Below are 22,828 nucleotides of genomic sequence, written 5' to 3'. Positions count from 1 at the left end.
TTCCCTACAGAACCTAAAGCTCTAGAGTACAAAAAATAGTGAGATCAAGAGAGCACATTGAATGCTACCTGGGTGTCAGGCAATTATGGTCTTCTAACAGTGAACTGCAGAATTACACAGACGACCCACCCAGATACGGTCGTGCTGAGACCTCCCAGGCATCTCCCAATGAGGCAGAGCCTTGACTTCTGAGCCTCTTCTGGTTGGGAGCAAATCAGAGGACCGGCTCTCTGCAAGCAGGAAGCCTCACAGAATGGAGTAATGGAGACACGTGGTTCTCTGTAAAGAACTCAAAATAACCCAACAATCACCTCTCTCCCTGAGAGAAGAGTGAGGAAAAGGGAGGCAGCAGAGAGAACAGATGTTTTTCTACATGGGAGAAAATATCAGTAATTGAGAATAAGTGGTTCCTCTAACAGGACTCATGGAAATAGGTCACAGGTTAGATCTTTAAACAGGGGTGGAGATGCCCACATGAGGAGAGTTCATTTCACACGGTGTAGACTTCAGAGAGTTGCTGTCACTCAAACGGAGCCCAACTCAGTGAAACAGTACACTCCCACTTAACTCTCACCTTCCTGTATGTGTTCCTACAACATTGTATAGTTGGTAGCTGTTGATATGCAAAGGTGAGTAACGAGTGGTCTTTGACCTCCAGGAACTCATGACAAAGATGAAGGAAAAATATGTGCAGTCAAAACAAAATGTGCTAAGATACGTAAGGAGCATGAGTAAATACCAGTGGGAGCACAAGACTGGAACTCAGGTGCAGGAGCAGGTGATTAGTATCTTTACAGTAAGAAAGCCTTAATAATATTTTAAAATAATATAATAATATTACAAGAGGACATTGGATCATTCAAAGACTCTTCATAGCTTTCCTATGAACATTTTTTATTTAACACACAAAATAGTTGATGTATCCTAATATGTATCCTAATTTTTTTTATCCCTGCAAAGATATTTGCAAATATTCCCAGTGTCACAAAAGTAACACACAATGTTGGTGTTCCCGTGTACATAGTAATCATATGGATGGGCTGTCTACCTAATTCTGTGGTTCATTGTTAGAGGCTGATTGTAATGTTCTTTATGTCTAAAAATAGTACATTTTGATTAATCAATATTCATTGACAACTGCCAGACTAGTGGAGCAGGACCTCAGAGACTTAGGGGTGGAGAGTAAGAATAAGGGGAGAATTGAGCATAAGTAAAAACAAGGAACTATGTTTTCTTAAAACGAATTCATTTCTGCATTACAGCTGGGGTGTGTCTCGACACCTACCAGCACTCTCATCTTTGCTCTTCACATTTAAAAAATACAATCTTATTTTCTATTGTTTATAATGCTGAATTTTGAAGACCCTATTTACAAGCATTGTTGACTAAATTCTGTCACAATTTAGTGGTTCAGCTCTTCTATCTCACTTCCATGTGTTAACGACTTTGAGGCTTAGCATTCTACTTACCTATCTGGTTTGAATGAAAAGATATGGAAATTTGCATTGGGTTTTTTTGTTTAATGAATTATCTGAGCATGGACTGAAGGTTATGTGCAAGTCTAAATAATTAGGTCTTTTCATCTTACACTCCTCATTTGACCACTGATACTTCAAAAATAAACTTAAATGATGATAATAACAAAAATAATGATATACATGCAGTTGCACAAAATGCCTGATTTAAGCCATAGAACACATATTAATACCTGTACTCTAGTCAAATACAAATTGATGTAATTTTAGAAGAAGACATATGAACTCAAATATTAAAAAACTTATCTGAACTTACAGTAGGCAAGCTTAAGTAGATATCTAAAGCAATACCTTTACATTTTACTGTGAGACATGATATTGGATTTTAAAATATGGTTTTTTCATGTTCTAACATGAAAAAAAAATTAGCGTAGAATTGACCTGGGAATTAGAAATTCCAAATAAGCCTTAAATATGCAACAAGCTTATGCTGTAATACTAAATAATGCACTTAACCTATTTCAAAAAGAATTGAGCAAAAGCAGATATCATGAGTTACATCTTTGCCAGTACCTGAAGGTATGACTCTATGTATATATGCATGAGTAAAACATTTGATATTTTAAATACACAACAGTTCATAAATAGTCTTATGAATTAAAAACTGAAATCCTAGGTACTTCACAAGTCATGCAATTAGAAACAGCAAAACATGTTAAATAGATCCTTATAAAATGTACAAATGTACGTAGAAGCGTAAATTAAGACATAGCATGGCAGCATGCCTTGAGTTTGGGGAGCTCTGTGCCTCATTTCAAGTGCGTTAATCATTTTAGTCATGTATTTTCTTGATATTATCTGAATGAGCTCGCCTCATCAAGTGCCTCAACTTAGTAGGTTTCTATCACAAAAATAAAACCTCTGATTCACTAGAGTGAGCTGTACTTCTCAGGCAAAGAGAACTGGTCTGCCATATCATTTTCCTTGAGAGAGACCTCTATTTTCTCTCAGGCACCACCATCATCCTTGCCCGTGAAATTCTGAAAAAACTTTTAGTGATGGGGAATTTCAGACACGTACAAAGTAAACCACATAGTATAGTAAGGCCTCATGTACCCATCTCCTAGCTTTAATAACTCAGTACTCTTGAATCATCAATACTTACCCCAATTCAAAGCTCCCCTACTTAATTATAACTAGTTTATAGTATTTTTCGAGATAAAATCAATGCACATTGAATTTCACATATCTAGGTTGCATACATTTGACAAATTAATATACTTATCTAACCTAAAGTCCTGGCTAGCTATAGAATGTTTCTAATACTCCAGAAATTTCCCCTGTGGCCCTAACTGGTCCATCGCTCCCCACAGAGGCAACTACTTGTCTGATTATTTTCACCATGGATCAGTTTGCCAGTTCAAGAATGTAACAGAAATTGAATCACACAACTCTTTGTTTTTCTAGCTCCTTTCACCCAGCTGTCTATGAAAATCATTCCTGTTTTTGCAGGTAGCTGTACCCGCATATATATACCAGAATTTGTGCATCCATTCCCCTGTTCATGGATTGTTTGAAGTTGTGGTCTATTAGAAATAAAGATCCTATGAACATTCTTGTATGAATTTTTAAATAGAAATATGTTTTTATTCCTCTTGGATTAGAATACCTAAAGGTGGAACATCTTGCTCAAATGATAAGTTAATGTTTAAAGTTAAAAAAAATCTTCCAAAACTTTTTAAAAAGTGGTTTTATCATTTTTTATTCCTATCAGCTATATATGATATTCTTGTTAGTTCCATATCTTAGCCAAGATTGTGTGTTCGTCAGTTTTTATTTAAATAGCTTTATTGAGATGTAATATACATACCAAAAAAATTCACCCGTTTAAAATGTTCAATTCCACTGTTTTTGGTATGTTTGCAGAGTTGCGCATAACAAGGAGAAAGACTGCATTTTGGATGTTTGACCTGAAAGGTGTCAAACACGACCCCTCCTCCCCCTTGCCTTTCTCTTCTGTCCCACATTTGGTCAAGGCAAAAAGACAGCCCACACTTCCCTCCCTTGGCACTGGTTTAAAGTTCAAACCACAAAAACCCTGGCCCACCTCCCAGCCACAGTAAAAGCCAAAGCCACTTGTCTCTCTCGCTTGTGTCATCTGGACCTGCTAGTGCCAGCTGCTCTCCCTGGAGAGCCCAGTCATGAGAATAATGAACCTTTTCATATCCTCCCGGTGTGTGTGGCATAATCAGTCTCCGGATACTAATTTGTGTAAGGGATTGGTCCCAACATCCATGGGGAAGCTAAAAAACCTTGTGCAGCCACATAGTTTAGTTCTGAAACATTTTTGTCACCTCACAAAGAAGTCTCATAGTCAGCACTCTCTCCTAATCATCTCCCCATTCTCCACCCTGCAGCCTGAGACAAGCACTAATCTACTCTCTGTCCCTAGATCTGCCTGTTCTACACAATCCATATCAATGCAATCATGCAATACTCGGGCCTTTGTGACGTCTTTCACTTTGCTTAGTATTTGGGAAGTTCATCTGTGTCGTAACATGCATCAATACTTCACACTTTTCCATTTGCCAAATAATATAACATTTTGTTTAATGACTCATCAGTTGATGGACATTTGAGTTTGGGTTTTTTTTTTTCCAGTTTTTGGCTTCAGTGAATAATGGGATGAGCCTTCATTTGCAAGCCTATTTGTGGAGATATGTTTTCATTCCTCTTGAGTACTCTTGAGAGTAGAATTTCTAGTCATGTGGTAACTTTGTGTTTCACATTTTGAGGAACTTCCAACACATTTTCCAGATTAGTTGCACTATTTTACATTCCAAACAGCAGTATAAGAGGGTTCCAATTGCTCCACAGTTTTGCCAACACTTGTGTTTTTGATCAACTCAGTTCTTAACAACTACTTTATCTATTTGCTTCTAAGATTTTTTTTTCATAAACTGTCTCTAAAACACATTTCGTTTGTTTACATATGTTTTTATTTCTCTTGCGGCAGTAGGAGAGGCAGAAGAATAACTTAATTGTATTTGTACATTTAATAAGGCCACGTAGAGTCTGTTACCCTCTGTTAGGGACTCACAGAGCTGCAGGTGAGGGTAAGAAGACCCTAAAAGCCACACCACAATGAAAATTGTACCAGATGTGAAGAAAGAATAAAGAAAGGATTAAGGACACATATGTTATGGAAGTACAACATAGTGATTCAATATTTTTATAAATTCTATGTCATTTAAGGTTATTACAAAGTAATGGCTATATTTCCCTGTGCTGTACAATATATCCTTATTGCTTATTTATTTTATACATAGTAGTTTGTGTCTCTTAATCCCATATTCCTATCCCACCCATTCCTCCTTTCCTGTGGGAGATATATGTATGGTATATATATACACAGTGGGATATTACTCATCTATAAAAAGAATAAAATTCTGCCCTATGTAACAATGTGGATGCATCTAGAGAGTATTGTGATTAGCAAAATAAGTCAGACAGAGGACAAGAGTTTTAATCACTAAAAAATTTTAAGGGTAGTAAGAAAACTATCAGGTTAAAAATCATAGTAATAATAAGAAACATCTCAGTTCCCTTTTAATAAATTAAGTAAGCAAAGTGAAAGATTACATTATTGCCACTTTCCATTTAATATCAAAGTCATTCTGAATTACCAATGTCAAAATAGATATTCTTTTATTTATTTATTTATTTATTTTTTTGCGGTACGCGGGCCTCTCACTGTTGTGGCCTCTCCCGTTGCAGAGCACAGGCTCCGGACGCACAGGCTCAGCGGCCATGGCTCACGGGCCCAGCCACTCCGCGGCAAGTGGGATCCTCCATGGCCGGGGCACGAACCTGCGTCCCCTGCATCGGCAGGTGGACTCTCAACCACTGCGCCACCAGGGAAGCCCAAAATAGATATTCTTGAACCAAAGGGAGAGAAAAGACAACTGTTGGTCTTTAACAGCCCTTGGCAAAGACAAAAAATACTATTAGGTGGATCTCTAAAAATAATTTTCCTTCTAAGAAGTAAAGCAGTAAAGCAAAATTATAGTACAAAATAATCCCAGTGATACCATTACTGAATCAAAATCCCTAAAATAGATCACCGGCAATCCAATGGCTAGTAGACTCTCTCTAATATCTAAAATGCTTCTAATAGATAGCTTAGGATATTTCAATAAAGCCACAAATATCCATGAATTTCCAGTGAGAAGAGTTCATGAACTTGTATAAACAAATCTCCCAGATTCTTTGTTTCACATTTTAACCCAGACCTTTTATACTGTATACATCCTAGACACAATAGAGAAAGAAAATGCATTCTGCCTTATACTATAAGCTTTAAGAACTCAAGTTGTACCCATATATGAATACTTCATGACATTTATCACAGTATTAGAAATAAACAATAAAATTAATACAAGTCTCCTTGGGATTGCAAGTCAGTTAAATGTTAAAGTATTTACAAAAGTAAAAATCATTTGAAATATAAATATATTATTTGTTATTTTTAGGTGTTCTTGGATATTAAATTTTTTTTTCTCTTCTCCAATGTACTTAACTTTATTCCAGGGAGTGCCTTAGAATCCAAGCAAATTTTTATTTAATAACCTGACTTATGAATGAGTGCCCGAGTTTTAAATTACAAACAAGTCAATTGTTAGATTTAATACATTTATTACAGTACTTTAGTGATCCTTTAAGAAAAATACTGTTATAAATCATTGTCAGGAGATATTGTTCATCATTCATATGATGAGACGTTAACATGATTTATTTTAAAATATTCATAGAGAACGAATACCACCACATTTTACTTTGAATTCAACTCTTTATTTTAATTATTTTTTTCCACAATGGATGACATCTGTTTACCCAAGAGCAGTGATATTTTAAATTAAAATTATATATATGTGTATATTGCCATGCTTGATTTATATATAAACACATTCAATTCACAATAGAAGTAGCTTTTTTCCTGTCTTTTTTGTCATGATCAAGTTGTGAATAAAATCCGATGGATACTAAAACAATACAGTTCCCTTCAAAGGGTACCAAATATTCTTTGATCAAATAAGCAATGATCAAAATCTAAGCTTGTTTTAAAAATCCATGAAAATATTATATTCAAGGGCTTTCTTTTTATTTCTCCTTGGGTTGGTCCTTTGATGATTCATTTTACTAAAAGAAAAAGGAAGAAAACCCATCTAACATAGGGAATAAAGCTATAGAAACATCGTACAGGTGATATATCACTACAGGTGGCTTTATCCTGACACTGAAAAATCAGCATTTTGAAGTGAAAGTCATCAGTCACCTAAGGCATGTATTCCCTTCAGATGTCACAGTTGCTCATTTATGTCGGTCAAGAAATTCATTTTTTACGATTGAATTTTACTGCTGTTTAGATGCTTGTTTGATTGGAGAACATCTTAAATTTAACTGAACGTATCAGTGCTAAAACAGTCAGAAATGATTGAGTTTATTCCTACATGGAACGCAAATATCATATCAAAGTGCAGACCACAGCTTTCAGCACCTCTCTATCAACTCACCAAATTATCAGAAACAAGAATGATCCCAAAATGTCTTTGCTAATGTTATATCACATTTCTGTGTCATCAGCAAATCAAATTCTGTTAATAGATACCATTCACTGGTATACTGTTATAAAGCCTGCCCACACTGGATTTATAAAATCCTGTATCCAATTCAAGTTTTTTTCTTGCTATAAAAAAACACCATCTTGTCATCCTCCCTAAAAGAGAAATACACATCTTCAATGGTACAGTATATATTGCAGAGTAAAGAATAATCCTCACAATTAAAATAGAGACAGGGGAACTATTTGTAACATCTTAAAAGACAGAGTGCTCAGAGATGCTCCCAGTGCTGTATTTGACTTATGCTCTGCTCATGATAGAAGCAATGTATATGGCTTTACTATTTATTATTTGGGGGAGTAAGAGAATCACAAATCTTACCTACCCAGTTTCTTAGAACAAATGGGAAAATATTCACCTTCTGTGAGGTGATGGAATTCTATGAAATAATATCTTACTTCTATCTTTCCACCTACCACTCTCCTTTTTCTGAGCCCAAGCATATTATGTGCAGTAGTATGCATTACACAAACCAGCACTAATAACGCTAGCTCCCATTTACAAAGCAGCCTGTCTGTGCCAGCACAGTGGAGTGGATTACTTGTGTATGTTGTGGAGGAAACGAGAACAAATGCTGAAATTCGTAATTTGTCTCCTGCAAGAATTTAGATATTATCAATCCTATTCTTTGGATCAGAGGATTCTTAATTCTGTTCTGTGACGCTTTCAGTTTCCATGGAAGAGTCTTCCAGCCACTGAGGGAGTTTGTGAAATATGTAGAAACCCAAGCAGGCTGGGTAGCAGGCCCACTGTTTTCACTTTATGTAAAACAAACTTATTTTTAACTCTTTCATATATAAATGAGTCTTGTTGAGAGTTGTTCACAGTAAAATGCTAACATTGTTTTCTTGAAAAGAAAAACAAGATGATTAGATAAGAGTAAGGATGCAGAAAGAGATGTTGGAAATTCAATGAAAGAAGGGAAGTCTATTTAAGTGAGCAAGTGAGTGGACTAGAGCCTAGCATGAGAACACAGCATCACTAGGGTTCCACTGAGGGAAGTGGTTGCAAACTTAGCATCCCGCTAGCAAGCTGTTGCTGGTTGTGTGCATTTCTCCAGGTATATTCGGCCGTGCAGGCACAGGTTGGTCAGAGCAACGGATTTGATCTGGAGTTGGCATTTCTGCAAGTGAGTCCAATGGACCGAGAAAGGAGCAAAGAAGTTTCAGAGTAGCAAGGAAGTGACTGTAATATAAGATCATGGAATCTAATGTGAGTAATTAGGAAGCTGACAATTTGAGGTGGTGGAAGCACCTGAGATAAGATCAGTAAGGTACATATAACAATGGAGTCCAAAAATTGTCAGAATACGGCGAGTGACCTGCAGAGCTAAGAAGTGGAAGTAAAAGAGCAAAGTAGGATAATGCAGAGGTTTCTGTTATTTCCAGTGATGAAGGGCGGGAATGGCTGAGATAGATTGGAGGAGAAATCACGGAAGGACAGAAGGGAGGCAATTATCCATTAGGCTATTAAAATGATGTTAATATCATCACCAATGATGACAGGCATAATGTTACAAAGAATGGCAGTGAGAGAGGCGTTGAAATGTTAAAGAACGAGAGTGAGTCATTAGTAGAAGATGGCACCAAGGAAAGACAGTGTCGGTATAATTTAATGACAAGAGCGTTAGATCTGAGTGTTAGGAAGGTGGTAGGAGAATTATCTGGAACTGGGAATGAGAAACGAGGAGGAAACGGATTGCTCCTCTAGCCACCTTGTGACAGGGCCACAGAGAAAGCAGAATCTTCCCAGGAAAAACGGGTTTCGTGTTGAGTAACCAAGTGAAGGAACAATTGGAGAAGATAAAGAAGGTTTTATTGTTGATGGACTGTGAATTGCAGGGACACAGAACATTTTAGTGTTTGGAAAGGAATAAGAGGTGGGGCTGGTTAGAAATAGAAAAAGTATTTGGGAATGAAAATCTAAGGAGTGAGAGGTGACCTGGGCCTCTTGGGCTTATTTTTATTAATGTAAACTAGGATAATGGGCATAATAGAATTATTTCTGATAGCACAAGGAATTAAATGGTGTGAGGATGTGAATAAGAGGAGAGGGGAGGAGGGGTATATACTATTAAAACAACTATTTCTAAAAATCATATTAAATAGAAATGGTACAAGGCGAAATGTAAAATTAATTATCCTCACCTCTAATATGTAACCACTGAGAACAGTTTCTTGTGTATCCATCCAGGAATTTCTATGCATATACAAAATATATTAAGTTAGGCAAAGAGCCATGTAATTCATGTATATTTAAATGTATGCCTGCAAGTATACTTACACAGAAAAAAATCACACTCCGTATCCCGTTCTTTTATCTAACTCAATATTTTATCTTGGCAATTTTTCTTCAATAAGCATATATGGATGTATTTTTTTTTAATTTCTGCATTATATATTTTTGCATTAATCTCTTTAAGCTTTATTCTACTAATGAACATTTAGGCTGTTCACAGTTTTCTTGGACTTGTAAGCAATAAATTTTGGTGCATACTTTATTTCACAATTTGTATGAGTCACAGTACATATTATGAAAACTTTAAAGCCAACTTATTATATAAAATGGTATTTTCATTTTAAATTTTAGCACTTATTGCTAGGTTTTCCCTCTCAAAAGCTGTGAAAACATACACCAGCACATGACGTACACCATGCAATGCAAATGTTATCAAACTTCTTAAACTTTGTCAATTTTCTGTTTGAAATAGAAAAATGTACTATTTTAATCCAAAAGCTTCCAGTGTCAAAGGTGAGAATTTGGACAACTGTACACAACACATGCACACACACACACACACACACACACACACACACACACACATACATTTTAAGAGAAGTTATTTGGCCAAGTTGAAAGTGTTTGATATTCCATAAATTACTCCAAATGAATAGTCTTTTACACCTTTTCACAGGGCTGGCCTTGCATCTGTGTAGGAAATATCATCCATACCACATGCTGTGAAGGAGAAACAATTTATTTGGAATCTATTCTGAATATGCACAAGCCAACTAGGGAAGCTGTTGGAATGTGGCTTGAGTGATTTCAGCCTTTTGTCTCTTCTCTCACGCGGGTAATATTCAAATCTTTGGCACATGTCAAAGAGTGCTTTACCTCTGGCAATCTGACCAGTCCTTCGAGGGATGCTTAGACTAGAACCCAGCCCTGGATATCACATCACTGTAAACTCAATTTCCACCCTCTCAGTTATCCCCTGGATGTGTGCTGAAACTTCCTTTCCTTAACATAAAGTATCTTAGCGGTATATTTCAATTTTTTCCAAGTATTTGGGATTTCTTATTAACATTTTTATCACTTTTTATTTTATTTATTCAAGATGGAGAATTAAAATAAAGATTACTTGATAAAAATATATACTTAGTTAATTTAAAAAGCTGGTTAACTGATCTATGACCTGTTAGTCAGGCTAACTACCCTGTTAGTAGGCTGCCAATCTGTTTTATTCTCAGGGACACCATATTCAATTAACCCCTAGCAAAGAGTCCCAGTAAATCAAAACATTCTGATCACTATTGCCTCCCTGCTTCCTGCTATGGTCATTGTGATATCCTGTCTGTAAGAGCTGTTGACTCTTGGTGCTCTAAATTCATATTATCCCCATTAAAATAGGGAAGCCATCTTAACGGCAGCATTTCCCGTAGTCACATCCAGCCTGCAGGGGACTAGCCTTTAGATCACAGAGATCTTCGTGTTCTGGTGTTCCTCTCGCTAATGTATTTATCAGTGTCTCAGTGAATGGTGTCTTCTAGGCTCTATTAAGGATGCAATGGAGGATGGTATGCAGGTTACACATGATAAATGCACACCAACATTTCTTTCTTCCAAAGAAATTCTTTCTGCCTTTGAATTTCTTATAGCATCTCAATCATCGTAAATCCAAGTTTAAGTCAATTAAACAAGTAAAGAATTGGAGGCAATTCCAGGTGCTTGAGCTAACTCATTAAATTCAGAATCCATGGTAAGGGCAACTGTATCCATATATTTAGAATTCAAAAACTAAAGCCAACTACTGCTGAGGAGAGAAAGAGCTATTACTAAGGTATTACCAACCAGGAAGAAGCAAATACTTTTTCTTTAATGGTCAGATCCTGTCATCTCTCTCTTGCATTTCTTTTTGGTAGAACTCATTAAGAAGTCAACTAACGAGGGAGGCATTAGGTTTGCAGTACCTCGCTCCTTGTTTCATAGAAGAGGGTAAAAGGGGAAGACATTGAAATGAGAGACAGTAGCTTAATTAATGACGCAGCTTCTTAAAATAACTTAAAACAATTAAATACTATTTTACACATTATTAAGCTTACATTTGAAATTTTCTTCAACTATTTAAATATATTTAGCTTTGTGTGACTATGAGTTAGAAATTTTAACCACTTTATAAGATGAAATAAGATTCAGCTACAACTGGCATAACTATGCCACAAAATGATTTACAAGAATAAGTTTGAACTATGTTATTGCATGTCTCACAATGGATTTAAAATGTAAAAATCTGCATGTTTCACAATGGATTTAAAATGTAAAAATGTAATAAGTAAAAATTTTATTATAAAAAAGTCCTATTATCTGGCAAACATTCTAGTTAAGTTTTATAAAGTTAGGCTCAATACCTAAACTAAAATGTTTGTTTTGAATTCAGAACATCCTAACATAGGTCAGTAAATATGAATAAGAATAATATTATGAATAGGAATTAAGAGAAAGCTAAAAGTACTATGAAATTAAAGTAGTATAATTAATTAATTAGAGATGCTACCAAATGCAAATACCATACTTTGAAATACGCGATTAACTTGGTTCTTGGGATATTTTTATATTTTGGGGCACTGTACCACAATGAGATTTGGGATGAGTGAGGAGTCTGACTTCTGTGTTAGTTTCTATTAGTGTCTCCCATGATGCATCCCTGCCAGTTTGCATGTGAATCATAGGTCTTTATGTAGTAGGATATCTGTTTGTCCCATATTTAGCCTTGGGCACGTCATGTTTGGCCAGTGAAATATGAAGGGAGGTGACATTTGATAGGACCACACAGAAACTTCGAAAGCCAGTGTATACACCCACTAGCTTGTTTACTTCCTTCCTGCTGTGTCCCAAATAGGTGCTGCTCTTTCAGCCTGGATCACAGAGTTAAGAAGACACTTTAAGAAGGTTTGAAGCTGACCTTTGCCTGGAGGTCAGCCGTAGCTAATCAGCAGCCAGTGTGCTGTGAGGACCAAATGAGCAATGTGAGGACCAAATAGTCTTTTGTCGTAAGGTACTGAAATTGAGAAGCTGTTTTTCGCTACAGCATAAATTAGTAAAAATTGACTAACACTTCTGTTTTAATTTAGTAGGAGAGAGGATATTTTGAACCCAGGAAAATTCTAAAAGCACTTTCGCAAAAAAGTATATATGGAAGTGGAAGATGTGGAAATTAATTCTCTCAAAACTAGTCGGCTGAACTTAGTCCTTGGAAAGACTTTATGGGCTTCCAGAAGTTTATATCTTAATTTAAAAATGACTAAATTGCACAACATGAACTAAAGAATAGCATGAATCCAATTGTACCTTGCCACACCCCAAAGCAAAAAGACTGCACTCCCTCATATTCTTGCTAATATCTACATTCATTTAGCAGAGAAGATATATTTCCTTACATTTCGTAAAAAACAAATAACCAAGAAAGCAAACATGTGACACAGTTACAGAATAACAAATTATCAACCAATAACATCCTGTTTTGAAAGAGTAGGTTTTGATTGACATAAGAATGCCTCAACTGCATTCTAGGAGCTGTGAAATGTTATAACTGGAAAGTTGGTATTCCAAAAAAAAACCCAAAACAACAGATCTTTTTTACATTTTTTCCAATACTTGCTATAGAAATTATAGTTTATATACCATTATTTAATTCTTTATTGTTGAAACTGCACTTTAACTGTGGGAAGTATTAAAATATTTTATAACATAATCTCAGTCACCATTGCTTACAGATTCTGCTACAATCTAATATTCACTATTCAGCATGAGTTTTTCCTATACAACATTTGCAATGTCAATTGAAACAGGTGCTCATTTAATCTTTCTCCGTCTTTTCTTTAATTCAATGAGCTGCTTCCTCTCCTTTCACTATTTTTGTGCTCACAATACATATTGAAGTGAGAAAATCTTGCAGGTCTAATTCTGAAACAGGTTTGAGTCACTTTTTTAAAAATATTTATGTTTCATACTGCTGTTGTTGCCATGAAACTATGACTAGACCCCATTCCTTCCAGTACTAAGGCCACTCTCTGAGTTAGTTTTATATCTGAGAAAATAGCATAATTTATTTCAGACCAGTATAGTACTGCTACAATAGTCTTTTTGTCCTTTTAAGTCAAGGAAGAGTTATAACTACACCTGAAGATAACCCCTACTCTCATGAAAATATTTATTTTTGTTTACATTCTTATTGCATTTTCCTCACCCCAGTTCCTACAACATGCCCATTTTCTAATCATATTATAAAGCTTCTGGAATGCTAAGACCATGTCTTACTCATTGTCACATAAACCTGATTTGAATACTTCTCTTATTGTGTGACAAATTGTAAAAATGTGAATACATTTTTCCATCTCTTTATCCACACCTTCTTGAAATGAAACTCTGAAGCACTTCCCGTTAAAATGTACTCTAGTTTTTTATTTGTTCTGGCCTTTCTTTATGATATTTTTCCCTAATAGAATGTGATAGAAGTGGCCTTGTACAAATCATAACCTTTGTCAAAAGAATCTTAGCATGCTTAAATTTTGCCACTGCCTTGTGGATAAACACAGGTTGACCTGCGAGGAAATAAGAGACAACATGGAGAAGCAGGCGAGCTCAAGATGGCAAAGTAGGAAGATGCTGAAGCTTGCCACATCCCATGAACACATCAAAGCTACAACTACATATGGAGAGACTCTCTCTGAGAACGACCTGAAGACTAGCAGAACAGATGTTCTACAACCAAGGATGTAAAGAAAAAACCACAGGGAGTCTGGTAGGAGGGGAGGAGAAATCTAGTCAGGACCCACAGTCCTGGTAGGTGACCCAAAAGAGGAAATATCACAGCTTGGGAATCCTCCCTAAGGAACAAGGGGTTTGAGTCTGACATTGGGTATCACAGCCCTGGGGTCTGGCACCAGGAAGAAAAGCCCCTTGACTGGTTTGAGAGTCGGTGGGACTTACCTGAGATCTGTAAGAAACCAAGACTCTGATCTGAAGTATGTGCCGACTTGCTTGCTCCCGATCCCAGTGCAGAAGCAGAAAATTGAAAACACCTGGTGCTCTGGTTGCGTGTGAGGACCACCCCAGCAAGCCCCCTACCTGTATCGGGTACCAGCTCCAACCCCTCATGCTTTGGCCTCACTCCCTGCCAGAGCAGAGACTGCCATCACACCACAGAGAAGGTGCAGTTCACTCTGGACTGCAGCTCAAGTCATTTGACAACCTGGAGCCCTGGTCCCAAACCCATCTAAGGTGAATGCCATCCAGTGGGGAGAAGCTGCAGCACACTCCTAACTATGGCTTCAGGCCCTCAGTACCCAGCCGTGTCCCCCAACCTGGCATTGACCACCATCAGGCCAGGGAGAAGCAGCAGCTCAAGTGGGGCTGAGGTGCCATCCTTTGTGAGCCTGGTTCCACACCCCATCAAGACAGTAAATGCCACTGCACCATGTGAGAAGCCACGGCTGCACTGGGTTTTGGCTCCAGTCACCACCAGCACTGACCCTTCCCCCCGCCAAGGCAGCAACTTCCACTGCACAGAGGAAGAAGCCGTGGCTCACAGCAGGCTCCATCTCTGGCCTGTCAAGCCCCAGCCCTACCCAACACCAAGGCAGTGGCCATCAGCGCAACCGTGCCCACTTCATGTCCAGCTCTCTCACCAAGGTCCCTGGACACATGCACACTGCATAGGGATGCTTGCACACAAGGACACGACTTTAAGACCGGATAGGTAACTATTTCGCCTAATTTCATAATTGACCATATATTTGTGGGATTATTTCTGGGCTCTCTATTTTGTTCCACTGATATGTGTCTGTTTTTATGCCAATACCATACTGTTTTAATAAATGGTTTTAAAAGGGGATTTAAAAGATCAGATTTTGTTTTAAAAACTATACTCTGTGATTTGTTGAAGGAACTAGAATAGACAAAAGTAGATGCAGATAGGTCAGATAGGAAGATTTGCAGTAGCCCTTATGGGAGATCATGTTCCATTAACATGGAGGTGATAAAGAGAATAGAGAAAAACTCAAAATGTAAGAAGTTGAGGGGAAGAATGGAGAATTGGAAGAACGGTGTGACTCTCAAGTTTCTGGTGTGAGTGAGTGACGGTGATGCTTTTACTGAGATGGCAAATAGTAGAAGCAACAGGCAGAGTTGAACTGGAGGGACATTAAGACACTTTGGGGATAATATTAGAAAGCAGTATCCTACTGCAATGAAGACGCTCACCCTCAGGCTCTATCTTTATTGCGTGGAATAACGACACTTCCATTGTCAGAGTACAATATAATACTCTGTTTGGCTAAAAGATACATGATTACTAGGTTAATCAAATAAATAGTTAGATAGACTGGGCCTTTGACTAATACATTCAGTTTCGCCGTAAACCTCAAGCCCAGTGATTTTTGTATCTTTCCTAAGTTATGCCTTCCAATCATCTTCTTAAGCTACAAAGAGCTGCCTGTATTTTAAATTAGATTTGGAAACAGAAACTCTTTGTGATACATGTAGATTTCTTTGGTGGTCAATAGGCTTGATATTGGAGAAACTCAACTAACATTGGGGACAGCAGTGTTTTGGTTTTTTTTTTTCCTCAGTACTTAAAGATTAGAGGAACAAATTCGGGTAGAATTTTTATTTTAATTCAATTTTTAAACTATCTGTTGATTTGGCTAACTTGTACACAGCATGTTGCTACATATTTTAAGGAATATATCAAGCCCCTCAAAATAATGGAAGAAAATCATTGGCAAAGAATCTTCACACATAGTTAAAAACTTTAAAAATAATTGACTTTATAACTTATATAACTGTATAATATAACTACGAAGGCACATTTCATTTAACTATGTTACATGAAAATGCAATTATAAATATAAACTATATCCTCCAAAAATAAGATACAGGTTATATTTTTAACACTAGTCCTATATTTTAGTAAAAAAGAGCTAATAGGTACCTAAATATTCCTCTCCTTTAATCTAAAAATAACAGTAATTATCTATTAAGAAAAAAGGATTATTGACAATATATGAAAATACAATTTTCCCTTAAAGTTTTAATAATTGACTATATTTCTTTCTCTCCAAATAATACCCTATACACTTTGTCATGCAACCTTTTAAAACAACTGTGCTTTTTATGCCTTAATCTTATAAATTCCAAATCAGTGGGGTCATATTCATGAAGTTTTCCTTCATTTTCAGCATGATAGAAAAGACAGAAGGTGTTGTCAAGGGCAGACAGTCTGGCTGTCTGTTTAAGGACTATGTTGCATTTTAATCCCTTATGATTAGACAGCTGTCATGTCCATTCTAAGGAGATCTATCAAAATATGCTGCACATTTTTTCTTGGTTTTTTTCTTGTCTTCTCAGTTTGACAGAAAGGAAAATTGAATAAAAAGACATATATTTTTTTTTTTTACTTAAACTACTGCCAAAATAGAAAAGCCAAAAAGAAATCAAGGGGCTGAGTGGTGGTTAGGTAACTGCATAATGGGTAATATTTACCTGGTAACAAAACCTCATTCTCATGATGGTCCTGCCTAGGAGATGGGAAAGATTGGTCCTGATTCTAGCTATCAGTTGTACATAGATTTATGCTCCTGTGGGTTTATGTTGAGTTTGATTATTTCTAAGATCAGTCATATTAACTTAAGTAGATATTGTTCCACAAAGAACCATCTTTGTAGAATCAATATGTATATGGTAGAAGTCATGGTGAAAACACATATATGATGATTTAATGAGAAGCTTTTGTATTTTCCTTTCTTTAGAATTTTTAAAAATCCTTATATGAAGCTTATGCTCTACAGTAGGGTATGCACAGTAGAGAGACAGTATGTGTATAGTATATGTCAAGAAAAGGCATTATCTTTCTGAGATATAGTCATGATCATGAGTCTGCCTTTCACAGATTTTCTATTATGAGTAATTTTACCAAAGTCATCAGATAATAGAGATAATCTAAGTGAACCAAGTAACCAAGCATCAAAACGAAAAGAAGTTCTGTATTTCTTTGTAGGGGCAGCTATGCATAGAAAACAGCTTTGCTGCATGATTCACTAGCAGTGTATCTTCCTTACTTCTGGACTCCGCTAAGAACAGTGTGCTTCTCCTTCTAGTTTCTCAGCCTGAATAAAGAGGGGTAGCTTTATTTATTCCATCTTGTCTATATCTAGCTCTTTTACAATATAATTTCTATATCGTGAGGCCCTGGTGTGAGACACCGTATTTTAAATCATTAATGCAATAATCAATGCATATTTTTTGCAAATATTATGAAGGATCACCTGAAGCTTTCACACAGCAAGTGTAAAATTTGAATGGTAAATCAAATTGTAGCATTTATATTGCCAAGGAATGACTATTTTTAAAGTATTTTTAATGTTTAGTATTTATAGAAAAAGCTATGATCTTATTCTTTCTAAAAATAATAATAATAATAAGTGCTAAACACTCTACTGTTTTTTAATACAAAAGTGAACAGGACAGGAAAAGAAACAAGAAGCTGGTATTCTAATGGGAGTAAATATGTAAGAAAATACATACTTTCGACTAGTGTTAACTGAAATTATATAGAAAGTAAATATAAAAATAAACAGAGGTGATGCAATAGATGGTGAGTGGGACAGATTCTTTAGTAAGATGCTCAGAGAATATCTTTGAGGAAGTAAAATCTAAGCTAAAGATGAGTACTGCAGTGACCTCAGGTATGCACAAATTGAATAATATAGAAGAAATGGATAGGTCTTAGAAACATACAACCTACCACGACTGAATCAAGATGAAATAGAAAGCCCGAACTGACTAACATCTAATACGAAAATTTAAGTAGTAATCAAAAACCTCCCAACAAAGAAAACCCCAGGACCAGATGGCTTCCCAGCCCTAAAAAAGAAGGTGATACTGCCATTTTGAGGCAACATGGACAAAACTAGAAGGACCTTATGCTACAGAAATAAGTCAGACACAGAAAGAAAAACACTCCATGATCTCTTAACATGTGGAATCAAAAAATTCACATTCATAGAAACAGAGAATATAATGGTGGTTACCAGAGGTGGAGAGGGAAGGGAAATGTGGAGATGTTGGACAAAAGGTACAAAGTTGCATAAGTTCTAGCTATACAATGTACAGCATGGTGACTACAGTTAATAGTATATACTGTATGCAGGATATTTGCCAAGAGAGTAGATTTCAGGTGCTCTCATCACACACACACACAAATAAGGTAACTGTGTGAGGTGATGGATATGGTAATTAGCTTGACATAATAATCGGTTCACTGTGTATATGTGTATCAAAACGTCCTGTTGTACACCTTAAATACATACAATTTTTATTAAAAAATAAATTAAAAAAATTTAAAGACCCTATTGGTCAGCCTCAAGAAAAGAGCAATCTAATTGCAAAATACACATCTCTGGCATTCATAGCTCACCTGTTCTCAGGTCTGAAACTTTTCCACATGTGTTCATGTGCTCGATCTTTGAGCACATGGCTTCATGCCATGCTCTTGGTTGAATATCAGGGATTCACAATATACCCAAAGAAATAAACATTTCACCAAATCACCATAACGCAATATAATGTACTATAATACATACGTATACATAGATTTATAAATGTATATGTTCTATCTTAGCTTACAGTAGCCATTATCATATCAAATCAAATATGCAAAAAACCAAACTCACTATCTTTCCTCCCCATTCTTTCTACTCACAAACTAGCTAACTGATTCCTTGTTCCAAATTCTTTACTACATTTAATATTCCTAATCCCTAAACAAGAAGCACAAAAATTCCTTTGATGATTCTATTTCATTTATCTTATATATAGGCCTACAAATGCCTCTACTGTTATTTTATTTCTGCAGTATATTTAACATTTTGACAGCTGAAGTGAATTATTTTCTAACACCCACTTTTTCTATACAGGAAAATTATTTTCAGTAATAATCCTAAAATGAAACAAATAATAATAGAAAAGAAGTGACAGTTTTGTTTTACTGGATCTCATATGTATATATACATATATATAAAATCATGTCATTTGAAAATACACAAATTAATAAGTAAATATTACCGAAGTAAAGAAACTCAAATTCTGTTTCTTCATTTTAAAAATCACCATACCCTCTGCTTATTTCAAAAGTACTACATTTTACTGAAGAAATATCTAATACCTTAGGGCTTTAAAACACAAACTACCTGAAATGAGCTCAACGGATTCCGAATTCTCATGAACTGACTCTTGAAATGAACGTGAAATGGTATAGTGGAGGCCATGGGTAATGGGAGTTGATTTTATAACTAGAAGTTCTTTGAATTAACATCCTTTACCTGCAATGTTTATTAAGGAAAAGTAATTAAAATAGGCTAAGATAAAGCTTGTGTATGTATGATTAAAACTCATCAGTAACGATGTCAACTGTTTGGTACTTAGACCAAAATTTGTCAAGAAAATGTATTTTATCTTTGACATTAGAAACAGATAAACTTTTATTCAGTTTTATTATTGTTTTGAAATTTTCTGAAACAGTACATCTCCCTACTGCCTCTGACCAGGCCTGAACACTACTTGGCCCTTTTGGTTTCCCATTCCTTTATCTACACTTTGTGTGTACAGAAACCAGATGCTCATACTTTTACATTAGAATTATTACTAAAATGTTTTTTTCAGTATTTTCTGGTGATTGTTTTTCCTTTCTCAGAGGCTGCCTGAATATTGTTCGAAGATTAATCCTCCTAAAATAACTTCTGCCTCATGCCCCTATCCAGCATTAAAAAGTAGAGATCAGACATATTGACTCCCTACTTTCTTCTACATTAAGCCTAAACAATTTTATTTCTCTATTAAAAACTGACAGCATCTGTTTACCTTTTGCCGCTGAACTTTTCTATATAAATCCTTGTATTGTCTGCCTTAATTCCTCATTCTTACATATGCCATGCTAATGTCTGTCCGTATGCATATCCTGCTTCTTTTTAAGACACGAGGCTCGATTCTGATAAATCCCTTCCTTTAAGTGAGCTTAACTCTTTGCTCCGCTAAATTTTCTCTGACTACACCAATCCATAATAAATAATCTACCTTTACCTTGAACCACTATAATCAGCTTATGTTTTATTTCTATTCTAAATTGTATCTACTGAAAAAGTATGCATATCACTTGTAGAGAAGAAGGCATGGGATTTTACAGAAAACAATTTTTAGAATTTAATCACTTCTAAGTAAAGTTTAAAGGTATAAAGGACTCATACATCAGACAGACTTGTGTCTGAAAATACACGATTCCCTGCATATCAAGAATATAGCATTTACAGATTTTTATATCAGTTTTGAAGCACAGTTTGAATTAACATCTGTAATATGTGATATAACTTTTGAGAAATTTGTCACAGCTTTTTAGTAAAGTAAAACAAAAGTATCTAGTATAAATGCTTTACGTATAGATGTAGTCCTTGTTCTCAAAGACATCAGTGATAATTTTCTATGAATTCAGTTTTTCGTAAGGGTTCTTTTCTATTAACTGAATATATGCCTACATAATGAGATTAGTAGTTCAGTTTTTTTAAATTTATTTCTTTTATTGCTTTTTGGCTGCATTGAGACTTCGTTGCTGCACGCAGGTTTTCTCTAGTTGCAGCAAGTGGGGCCTACTCTCCCTTACGGTGCGCGGGCTTCTCACTGTGGTGGCTTCTCTTTTCGCCGAGTGCGGGATCTAGGCGCACAGGCTTCAGTTGTTGTGGTGCTTGGGCTCAGTAGTTGTGGCTCACGGGCTTAGTTGTTCCACGGGATGTGGGATCTTCCTGGACCAGGGCTCGAACCCGTGTCCCCTGCATTGGCAGGTGGATTCTTAACCTGTGCCACCAGGGAAGCTCAGTAGTTCAGTTTTAAAATCACTCTAACTCATGTAGATTTCCTAAGTAGATTATAGTTTAATAGATTTTAAAAGGTGTTCAAGTTGAGATAGATATATTTTTTTCATTAAAGAAGAAATGAATTTTTTTTCTCATCAGGGGATAATACTACAAATTCTATTTTATGTCATCCTTTACATCTGTATAAAATTTATTGATGGATTCCCTATGGTTTTCAAAGACTTTATTTACATGCCTTTTGGGTGGCAACAAAGTAGCTTTAACTTTTTGCTAGATTTCCATTGGTTAGATGGCTGCTTTCTGTGGTAATTTCATTATAACTTCAACGTGGGCTCCAACTCTTATGGCTGCAATTACTTGTGAAATTTAAGGTTACCAGATTGTAAAGTTATGCTATCCACTACCAGCTGCCCATTAATTTCCCCATTAATTTCTGGATCTACACTAAGCTTTCCTTTTTATACAAATTTTAAAAACAGGAAGAAAAGGAATTCCTTAAGGAAAAAAAGTCCTTAGAGCTAGGTTCTTATAGCTAGTATTTCTGATGAAGTAATAATAATGAACAGCTAGGTTGATGATTGGCAAAATCTTCCTTCCAAGCATGAAGCTCTTTTTTTCTTCTTTTTTTTTTCTTTTTTAATATTAACTAAAATTATATCTATTCTCTCTAGTCAAAATCACTTTTGAAATTCTGTTATGCTCTTTCAAGGAAGTAAAATTTCCCAACCAAAGATATCAGTTAGCGTGGAGCATTTCCTAACAAACTTCACTGTCCCAGAGACAGTCCCAAACCAGGGAGTCAGAGAGAGCTCTAAGCCATCAAAAAGAATGCCATAAGCTCACATGTGAAGCTTAAAACTTTTGCACTGAACTAATTTTACCTAAATGAATCAAGCCAATTCTCAACAATGCCTACTAAGTGAGGGGTTGCTCTACTTAATAGTCCCCTGACATAGTACGATGGTACCTAAAAACTTTGAAAGAGCTAATGTGTTTCCAAAATTCTCAAGATATTACCTGGAAGATCACAGACTTGGGATAAAAAATCAAAGGATGACTGATAAAGAATAACTAACTAGAGGACATGCCAAACCTTTACTCCACAAATTAGCTGTTAGTCCAGTATTCTTTCTGCTTAGGAATCAGCTGCAAAGAAGTATAGCTGCTGAATAGAGCAATGACTTTGTCATTTTCCTGTTCTTATGAAGATATTGAAAAATAATTGATGGTCCTTAAAAAAATAAATAAATAAATTCACAGACTGGCCCAGATGGAAAATTCCATTCTGATCATTTAGTTTAACTTCCTTATTCTTTATCTGAGGCAACTAAGGGTCAATAGGTTAATTGATTTGCCCAGACTAGAATTTTTGTTTCCTGAATCCCAGTTCAGGGTTATTTTATCTTCACCGATAATTCTTAGCTCTCTGGTGGCTGGGGATCAATTAAAGATCACATGCTGATGAAATTAAGGATATTTTCACATTCCCAATGCTCTCTACAACTTCAGAATCTGAATTCTCTTTCCTTCA

The sequence above is a fragment of the Lipotes vexillifer genome, unplaced genomic scaffold, assembly GCF_000442215.2.
Source record: "Lipotes vexillifer unplaced genomic scaffold, Lipotes_vexillifer_v1.1 scaffold582, whole genome shotgun sequence".
NCBI lineage: Eukaryota > Metazoa > Chordata > Mammalia > Artiodactyla > Lipotidae > Lipotes > Lipotes vexillifer.
The sequence above is the reverse complement of the archived record's forward strand: the minus strand, read 5'-3'. Positions refer to the sequence as shown.